The sequence below is a fragment of the Halichoeres trimaculatus genome, unplaced genomic scaffold (assembly GCF_033239565.1).
Source record: "Halichoeres trimaculatus isolate MK-OKI-2021-1 unplaced genomic scaffold, fHalTri1.1 fHalTri1_scaffold_14, whole genome shotgun sequence".
Classification (NCBI taxonomy): Eukaryota; Metazoa; Chordata; class Actinopteri; order Labriformes; family Labridae; genus Halichoeres; species Halichoeres trimaculatus.
This window is the reverse complement of record NW_027437192.1, coordinates 11,402,713-11,412,289: the sequence shown is the minus strand read 5'-3', so window position 1 is coordinate 11,412,289 and position 9,577 is coordinate 11,402,713.

Sequence of the window (9,577 nt, the reverse complement as noted above, 5' to 3'; positions counted from 1 at the left end):
GGGGGCATACTGGGTAATTCATCGGATTTATGAGGGACAGAGTCAGGGGAGATGGGGGCTCAGACACGTATAACTCAGTCACAGACATCAAATGAAAGGCCACTGCAGTACATCACAGCGCAAGGAAAATATATACTCCAGAAATAAACAGAAATTAGGGACATATTTTCATTCAAGTCCATCAAGCATGGAGACAGTGGATGTGTGTGGCCTTCGCTGTGATCCAGTCAGTATGTCAGACAGAGTAAAGAGTCAGGGGTGTATTTATAGTATAAGCTGGTCCTTATTCAGCCCGGGCAAAGGCTCCCTGTTAACTCTCTTTCTCTCCGAGGTTGAAAAATGTGCAGCGCTAGCAATCTAGCAGCACTTAGATTTACTGTGTTCACTCAGATGGAATAAAAGAAGAGAGGGAGTCAGTGTGTGTGTGTGTGTGTGTGGTCTACGGGGAAGATGAGCTCCCAGGCTTGAGTATGCACAGAATCAATCCTTTGTTTTTGTTTATATTCTTCCCTGATTTCCAAACCAGAAAGAGTACACCAACCTTGAGGCCCTTGGATGTTTTAGCATATGCATAAGTCGACTGAGCCTCGCTGGAGGCGTATTAGGCCGCACACAGCTCTGCGACTGTAAATGAGGTGGCGATATCTAAGCATAAAGATGCAAAAAGCGCAAAGCATACCAATGAAGAAGGAAGTAGGAAGAAGGAAGCTTCAGTGTGGAAGAAAAAGTTCAGCACAGCCAGAGATGTAAACAGTGATTCATAGCATACTCTGTGCTCACCATACTATCTACACACATGTTGAAACGTATTCAGATCCACACCTGTTCCCTCTGAGAGTCCCACTGTGCTCTGCTGCATGAACGCATCCCAACATCTTGCGGCTGAGGCCGATCAATGCCTTTTAATTACCAAGGGCCCAAAGCGCTGGTCGATACAGCTGACGAGAAGCAGGGGGAGAGTAAGAGAGAGAAAAGGGAGAGTGAATGAAGGAGAATGAGAGATAGAGAGTGGGGGAAAAGCAGAGAGAGCGTGATTGATGCTCCCTCCTCCTCAGCAGCCTCCCTACAGATGTGTCGTTAGGCTTGATTAATCCTGCACAGCCACATTCAGTCACTTTACAGACCGCTGTTTAACCAGCGAAGGCCGCCGCGGTCACAAGGTTAAGTGGACACAAGGCGTCCGCCCTGAGGAACAAAGGCCTCTTATCCAATAAGTCAAGGGTGGCTGGGGCTCTCTACAGAACTGGCTGCTTGCCTGATATCATCTGGTCTTGAGTGCAATGGTTTCTACTGTTTTACTTGAAGGCTTAAAGATTTATGGAAAATAAAGCTACAAGGTAAGTGACATGTCACTCTATTCAAGCTCTCGACTAATTCCTACTCAGGGACTCACTATTATCGGAAAAGGTGTAAAAGTCTGTCGCTAACTTACTTATTTGCCATCTCAAGGTGATCGATAAAGTTTTATCTCTGTCACTTGTGAAGTAAATAATGATCTACAGCCCTTCATCACTTTTTAATAGAAACACTCCAGCCTCTTGATAGCTCACCATTTTAAACTGGGAGACACATAAAAGAAAGATTAGAGCCAAACTGATCAAAACAAACACAGTAGAGGCTCTGGACTTCTGATCTCTGGTCAGGCTGTGAGCTCTGAAGATAAGCTCATCTATCGGTTGATCAAAGGAAACATATTTCACCAAGTATTTGGACTTGAAGCAATATTTCTTTAGCCCATATTTGACATTTATTACAGGAAATAAAGTGCATTGTGGTTTTTGGTTTTTAAAAATATGACTCAAAGGTAGGGTCTACAGGGATTCTTGTCCCTTGTGAGTAGACACAACATTAAAACTTGGCTCCTCCTCCTTGGGTCAGTGCCAGCGGCAGCACACACCCACAGCCTCCAACCGAAGCTAAGGGAAAGCAGTCACTAAGCTAGCAAGCATCTGCAGCGTTGCGTTTCTACATGGGAGAGACTTGAGGGTCATGTACCCGACTTAGCATGTTAGCACAAGCTAATCAAGGGTATTTAACACATACCTGGTTAGCAGAAAGCTAACTTGTGGTGCTCTTCCTCCAGAAGTGCCCAAAAGTGAGTGAAAGTCAAGCCAAGCTTCACTCTCTTTTAAGAAAAAGCTTTATCTGTTTAGTATTTTGTTTCAATTTAGTTGTGTTTTTTCTTCCTCGATGCTACGCACACTCAGAATTATCAACACGCAAAGTAACTTGAGCACTGTGATTGACTGATGTAACCACACAGAAATGTCCTGATACAACCAAAATATCAAAATACACACTGAGAGGATTCAGACAGACACAGACACACATTCAGAGGCCCTTAGGAGACGATTAAGCAGGATTATTTCTGTAAAAATTGATATTTTCTTGTTTTGGAAAATTCCGCAGACTCTACCTTTAAGAATTGTGCGTATAATTATCAGTTCAATTAAAAATGACAATAACTCACAGTTAGAGCCAAATGCTTCATGGTCTCAATCCAACCACCATGATCTCTAGTCCATTTTCAGGGAGTTTTTTAGTGCTTCTCTTTGGCGTCAGCAATCTGTTTATTTTTGCACTATTTTTAGACACAGCACATTTATATGTGTCCTTCAGCCTCGAGCTGCAGCCTGCATCACTCACCAGTCAGAGCAGTCTGACATACAGAGGGCCCTGACTTTCTACAGTTTTCAAAAGTTTAATAATAAATAAGAGAAAAGCTGAGTGGAATCATGTCAAAGTAAGTTACATTGACCTTATGAGAACACACGGTTGAAATGGGAAAAACACAACTCCACAGCAAATACTGCGTCCACAGTGTAAGCTTTAGCATTTGATGCATTGAATTATCCTAAGCTGTGATACAAAATTTTGATAAAAATGTTAAAATCAGTGATTTTTATATGGTTTACACCTGATTCATCTGTGAGCCATATGTGGAAAAACAGGCACTGACTGTGTCGCCTCTAAGAGTAGTGCAAAAACGAGCGGGCAAATAGAGTGTTTGGTTACATTAGTGTTCAGGTAGGGTTTCTCAATTGTGTCAAATTGCCTTTTATTATTTCACTGCAGTGACATTTAAAGTCTATTTTATCTGATTCAAAAGTGGTAAAGCTGACTCCACCTGCAGCGATTGTTAGACTATTCTGCACAGGTTCACCAAAGGGTCTGAGTTGACCCCTTAAAATCCAAACTCTGTTTTAATACCCCTCAGATATAAGGTCTTCAACTCTTTCATTTAACCATTACATACTGTTTGAGTCAAATTTGACCCGTTTTGACACTCGAAATCAGAAAATGTCCTAATTTCATTCTTTTAACCAAAAACTCAAAGACTTTTTCTAGGGTAATCCAAAACACACAAAAATGAAAATGTTGATCTATCAGTGTGGGTCGTGTTGTATTAAGGAAAATTGATGTTTTAGGGTATCCTGATACTGTACAGGTAATGTTTGTGTGTTTTTTATGGGACAGTGGTGACAGAGTGTCACTACTGTCAGAGGGTGCAACTCAAGCTGAGTCGGTGATTCAGATGATACTCATGAAACTTCACTAAAACTCATTGTTTAGTCAACCTGTGAGGAGGGAAAGAGAGAAGAGTGTTGGTGAAACTGCAGGAGTTAAAGTGACAGCGCACTGAGCCAAGCTGACTTATATGTTACAAGGGAGCACACGTCACACACGCCTCTAACATGACATCGATTCAGTGACTGTGGCTTGGAAGTAGAGTCAACATCTCTCAATCATAAGGTTGTAGGTTTGATCCCAGCTACTGCAGTCATGTGCCATTTTTTTCTTGATCAAGACACTGAACTGCAAAATGCTGAGTGTGGTGTGAGTACTTCTCTAAACAGTAAGTGATTTAGTTCCATTCTTTCACCTTGATGATTCATTTGTATAAAGCAAATTGTTCACTTAAGACTCGTCATTACCTCCTGTTTAATTTGATGTGCAATATGACTATACATTATAAGTGCTTTATGAATGTCTTTTGTTGCGGCTCAACACCAAAGCTTTTTATTTTGCTTTTAACATTCGCTGCCTTTGACGTCATTAGAAGCCAGTTTGATAACAACCATTTACTGCACCTATACAAGTAAATTATGTTTTTCAGCGGGGAGAAGTCTGGCAGAGCTTGTCAATCAAAATCATGAATGTAAGCTACTGTGGGTGAGAGCGGTGAGATCTTTGGATAAGAGATCAGCATGGACATGAAGAGAAGATGTGAGATGACAAAGAAAAAGCAAGATGCTGCAAGTCAGAATAGTTCAGGCAGCTCACGCTTGAACTGAGGATGTGTCCTAGTCGTTCAGAGAGAAAGAGTGACGCAATCGTGAGATAAGACAAAAGAGGTCATGGAAAGGACCAAAGCATGGAGCGCCCAAGATGAGCGCGATCAAAAACAGTGTGTTTTCTCTGTTTTTTGATCAAAAACAGGAAAAGAGACTTACAAGAAAATAGTCTACTCTTCTTGGGAAGTTTTGGTGTTTACATTGTCATGGAAAAGAATATTATTTGGACCTTGAAAGATCATTCAAGATGCTCTGAAAATGGCTGGCAGCTAATGAGTTAAATGAGATTTCACTGCTTCATTAGAAGCCAGAAGGTCAGCCCAAACACTGCCATCCATCGGCCAGATGTTAGTCTACCTCAAATGTTCAAATTCAAGAGTGCTGAGAGGAAGTCAGAATTAGCATGCAGCATGCATGCAGGGATATCTTACAAAGCTCCCTGTCCAGAGGGACCTCAGTTAAAACGTTTTGTATCATTAGACACAACTTAGGAGCTATGTGAGTGTCAAAATGACCAAAAACTGATTTTAGTTTTGGAGAACATTATAAACTAAATGTATTTATTCAATTTTGATATTTGGCTGCTGTGGAGTTACTTTCTGTCTGTAAATCAACAGTTTCTTTCATTTTGGTTCAGGTAAAGCTTGAATACATGCTCCCACATTATATTTGCTTGCTCACAAAGTCTGCCAATGTGCTATTCTGGCAGCCTCCAAAAACAACCGCTGAGGTGGTTTGATCTCCTAAAGCTTTTTGTTTTCCCCCTGTATAGGACCCAGAAATTCGAAACACAGAGATGGAAAAACTGTCACAACTCAAACTGAGGAATTTGGATGCTCCCTACCCAAGTGGCTTTGTGACAAACTTAAATGTGTTTGCTAAAGAAAAGGGACCAACATGCCATCAGTCTATGCACTAGTTATTCTGACAACATTCATTTTAGAGTAAATCTTGTTGAGAAATGCAGCAACAGACAAAATAAGGGACACAAAGGTATTATTTTAAGGAGGACTGATGCTGGACTGCGCTGACTTGTGCTGAGACTTACAACAACTTCAGACTTTTTTCATGAGGTGATAATAAGCTTAAAATGTCTTGGTTGTGTTTCTCTGGCTAAATGGTGCAATTAGGTCCAACTCGAAGGATTTTAAAAAATGAGCATAAAAAAAGGAATAATCTGCGACTTTCATGTTGGAAGGGTGTTAGGAGGTTTGATTTGAAAGCATTATGCCTTTGAATTATTCATTACATGATTAAAACAACATTTTTTTAGGATTCCAGATCCATCGGTCTATTCTGAGCAGCAGAAGAGGAACTGACACAAAAAAAGCAATCTGCTTAGCACGGTGGCTGAACACACAACAAAAGAGCCGCAAGGAATAAATCCAACGGCTTAAGACCACCAGAGCTGTTTGCTGTTTTCTGTTTCGAAAGTAAGAATGGCATGCTGGAGAGACTCCTGTACCATTTCCACTGGAGCCCAAACACAAGTGGACGTAAAGTGGACTTAACACATTTTCCCTGAGGTGTGACGGCTGGGTAAGCAGCCACTTGGTGTGTCTGAGGACATTATTTTAACCTGACAGCAAAAATCAGTCGACTGTTAAGAAGTGTCACTTCCCCCTTCCCTCACTCTGCATGTCTTGCTCCCTGCCAGATTCAGGTCTGAGTTCTCAGATTAACCTTCAGTCAGAGAAATGATTGATTTAAAAAGAGTTTAAAAACATCAAAACATTTGGACAAGCTTTTCAAACGGACACATTTCCATGAAGCAGGTCCATACACTTCTTCTGAAGTCTCCCTCTTTTCCCTTAATCCAGCTTTAACGTGGACGTTTTGATGATATTTGATCCTTAGTGGTGGAAGAAGTAGACTTCCACCAAATTAAGCAATATCACTGCTTGAGTAATCTCTATTTCAAGTGCAAGTCCTGCATACAAAACTTCCTTTAAGTAAGAGAACAATTTGCATGCACAGAGGCTGCAAAAGTGTAAGTTTTTCCTGCTAACTTTGCCAACAAGCTCTGCAGCTCTTGTTATTATTTGGAACGTTGTTAGACTTGATTGTACAAAGGCTGAGTCAAGGCTGACACACTGCAAAACCTCAGGACTAAGCAACTGTTAATTAATGTTTTTTTTTTTCAGCAAAAAGTGTCTTACCAGACTCAGTATAAGTCCAAAAAATGTCTTATTACAAGAAAACATTACAAGGCAAAAAAAAATTGCACATAAACTGCTGGTTAAGAGTAAAAACCAAAAGAAATCTAAAAAAGGGGTAAGAAAACTTGCTTGTCAAGTTTCTTGGAATTAAAAAATGTCTCAGTTCAAGAAATTATGAAAAGAATATTTTCTTGCCCAACTGCCAGACTCTTCCTACTCATTTCAAGCAATTCAGATGTCATCCAAAAAAGCCAGCAGTTCTAAAGGATAAAAACTCCATTTCCCATAAGCACTTGCTCCCACTGTCATAACGACATGACTCTCACCAAGGCGTGCGTTTCTTTTGAAGTGACAGAATGGTGTGCAGATCTACTTTCAACACTACTTTTATTTAAGTCAACTTTTTGCAGGGTACAAAGCAACAAGGTAATGTATTTATTAACAGTCACGTGGCACTGCTGTTTGAAACATGACAAGCAAACTCTGTTAACTTAGTTCGTAGGGTAGTGTAGTACCAGGCTATATTTAGCACTGCTCACAGCCCGGTGCTCTAAGACCAGCGCTACCAACGCTTATCTATCAACTCCAACCTCACCAAGTAGATTAAATGTAACATGGCTCTTCATTATATTGAAAGACTCTCAAGTCACTGCAAACATCTACACTGTGCTCACTTGTTATGTCCCCATGTGTGCAAAACTGCTAGCGAATACATAACTAAAATGTATGAAATTAAAGGTCCCATATTATGCAAAAATCACTTTATTAAGTCTTTTAGTGAAATTTGTAGGTCTTTGGCTTTCCTCCCAACACACAAAATTTGATATTTAACAACAAAACCTGTACTTAGTAGTGCTTGTGAATGTAAAATCCTGACCAAAAACGAATTGTTTGGATTTTGGGGATTTGCCGACGTCAGGGATTCCCTTTTTTGACCAATCAGGAGCAAGTCTAACCTGATCCATTGGAGCAAATACATGTCGGAAGGAGACATAACTAAGTGGCTAGAGTTCATTTATCAAGGAAATGTTCCAGCTACACTCAGTAAAACTGTGCATGTGTGTGCTAGTCACTTCACGGCCGACTGCTTTTCCAACTTTGGACAGTACAACAGAGGGCTAGAGAATAGACTGGTCCTGAATCCAGGCGCATTACCAACCATCCGCCAACAAACCTCAGACCCTGGAAATGTGAGTATTTTAAATGCTGTGTGCTGTGGAGCAGATGTAAGAGCTTTTCCTCAGTGTCCCCCCTGTCTCTGTGTTAGCTTCAGGATGCTAACTTTAGCTGCAGCTAGCCTGTTGTTTTAGCCTGTAATGTTACAGTAAACGAGCTTCACTGTTTTCTAAACATTGTGCACTTGGAGCTCGGTAGTTATGGTTACATGGCGTCGCTCTCAGTGACGCGGAAGAGCAGGGCGGTATCAGCGGTGGCTCATTTACATATGAAGGTCACGTCCACTAAATCAGACCGTTCTGAACAGAGGGGCTATGAGAGCCTGGAAACAATGCTGCTGTGCTTGATTTATTGGCTTTTTGGACCAAAACATGTTACTACCATTTCATGAAGACATTAATGATCTGTTTTAAACTGCAGAAAAGGAGCATAATATGGGACCTTAAATATAAAAAGAACACCCTCTGTACATTTCTTGAAAACAAAAGGATTATAGGGACCAAACTGTCTCCTGCCATATACTGAAACTGGTATCTTTGAATAGGCTTTAGTGGGGTCTCCTGAGCTTTTGAAGACAGCAACTGCATCCACACTTTGTTTTTCAACAAAGCAGCTTGCTGCCTGGTATCACCCATATTAGATCAGACATCTGAATACATTATGATTTGAAAATCCCCAGGACCAGAGCTTCCTTGGTGATAAAAGATCTTGGACTTAATAGGCACTATAGATGCAGAAATACTTCCTGAGGAGAGAGGTGGCAGTGCCGTGGTTATTGTTGCTTAGTGACTGAGAGTCATTTCATTAGTGAGGATGTATCTGAGGCTCAGTAAGAGTTAAAATTGTCTTCACAGGGATTTACAGGGATTACACTGGAGTCAATAGTCACACCTGATGGATAATGAGTATTTACAGTGAATCATTTAAATTCACTGAGGCTGACAAAAGAGAAATGTAAAGAAGTGAGGCAGCAGGTGCCGGAGGTGAGATGGTGGCCTGCAGTCAGCATATAGAGCCCACGAGAAACAGCTCTAATAAGATGAGTATTTTCACCTCGGCACTGCCAATGTGAACAGCATTTTATGGGCCGGGTTCCACTGGGTGCATTAAGCGACCTTGTATTTTTGGTTTGAATAATGCCTCACCTCAGTTTACCACTGCCTCCCAACGGACTACAACAGTGAACAACATAAAGATCTGTGCGGTATATGACCCATCAAAATGCCACTTTTCCCATCCCTGGGCAAGAATAATGTCCCTGTGTGGATCTTTTATTAGCCACCACAATCCTTGTTGAGGGAGCTGTTATGAACTCCATTATCCTGCAGACTTTGGGGTGTTTTCAAGCAAAAGAAGCAAATTTTTAAAACCATGGACATTAAACGATTCAGACGATCCCCACTAATATCTACTGATCAATAGCTGTGTGTTCTGCAGTCATAATTTATCTTTCTAATCCTCTAGAACCTCTCAACACCACAGAAATGGCGACAATGGAGTCAGGAATATTTCCTGCCAGCAATCTGTCATGTCTGTTCCTTGTCATGATGAGCGCTCCCTCTCTTCTCATCTCAGAGCTGAGGAAAACAAAAACATGGCTGTCAAACTAACTTTAGCTCCTTGCACTGAACTCAACGCTCACGAAAAGCGATTGACTAAGAGCTCCATTTGCATAAATGCCTCCCACACATGCACAATTTACTTTTGTCTCTTAGTGCGAGGCGTTCAAACTTCAGACAGAACGAGGCTCCGGCATCAACTTGCTTGGCAGCTCACACAGGTAACAAATGTTACAGCTATTTAAACAGAGCTGCAGTATGACTAATACAAATCTAAAGTCATTAAGAACTTATTATGTGTGCCCGTCTTTTTCATTCAGAAGATAATTGGTCCCAGGTGAGCACTGCTGCAGCTTTCTCTCGATGTCTTTAAAGAGGACAAGTCGTG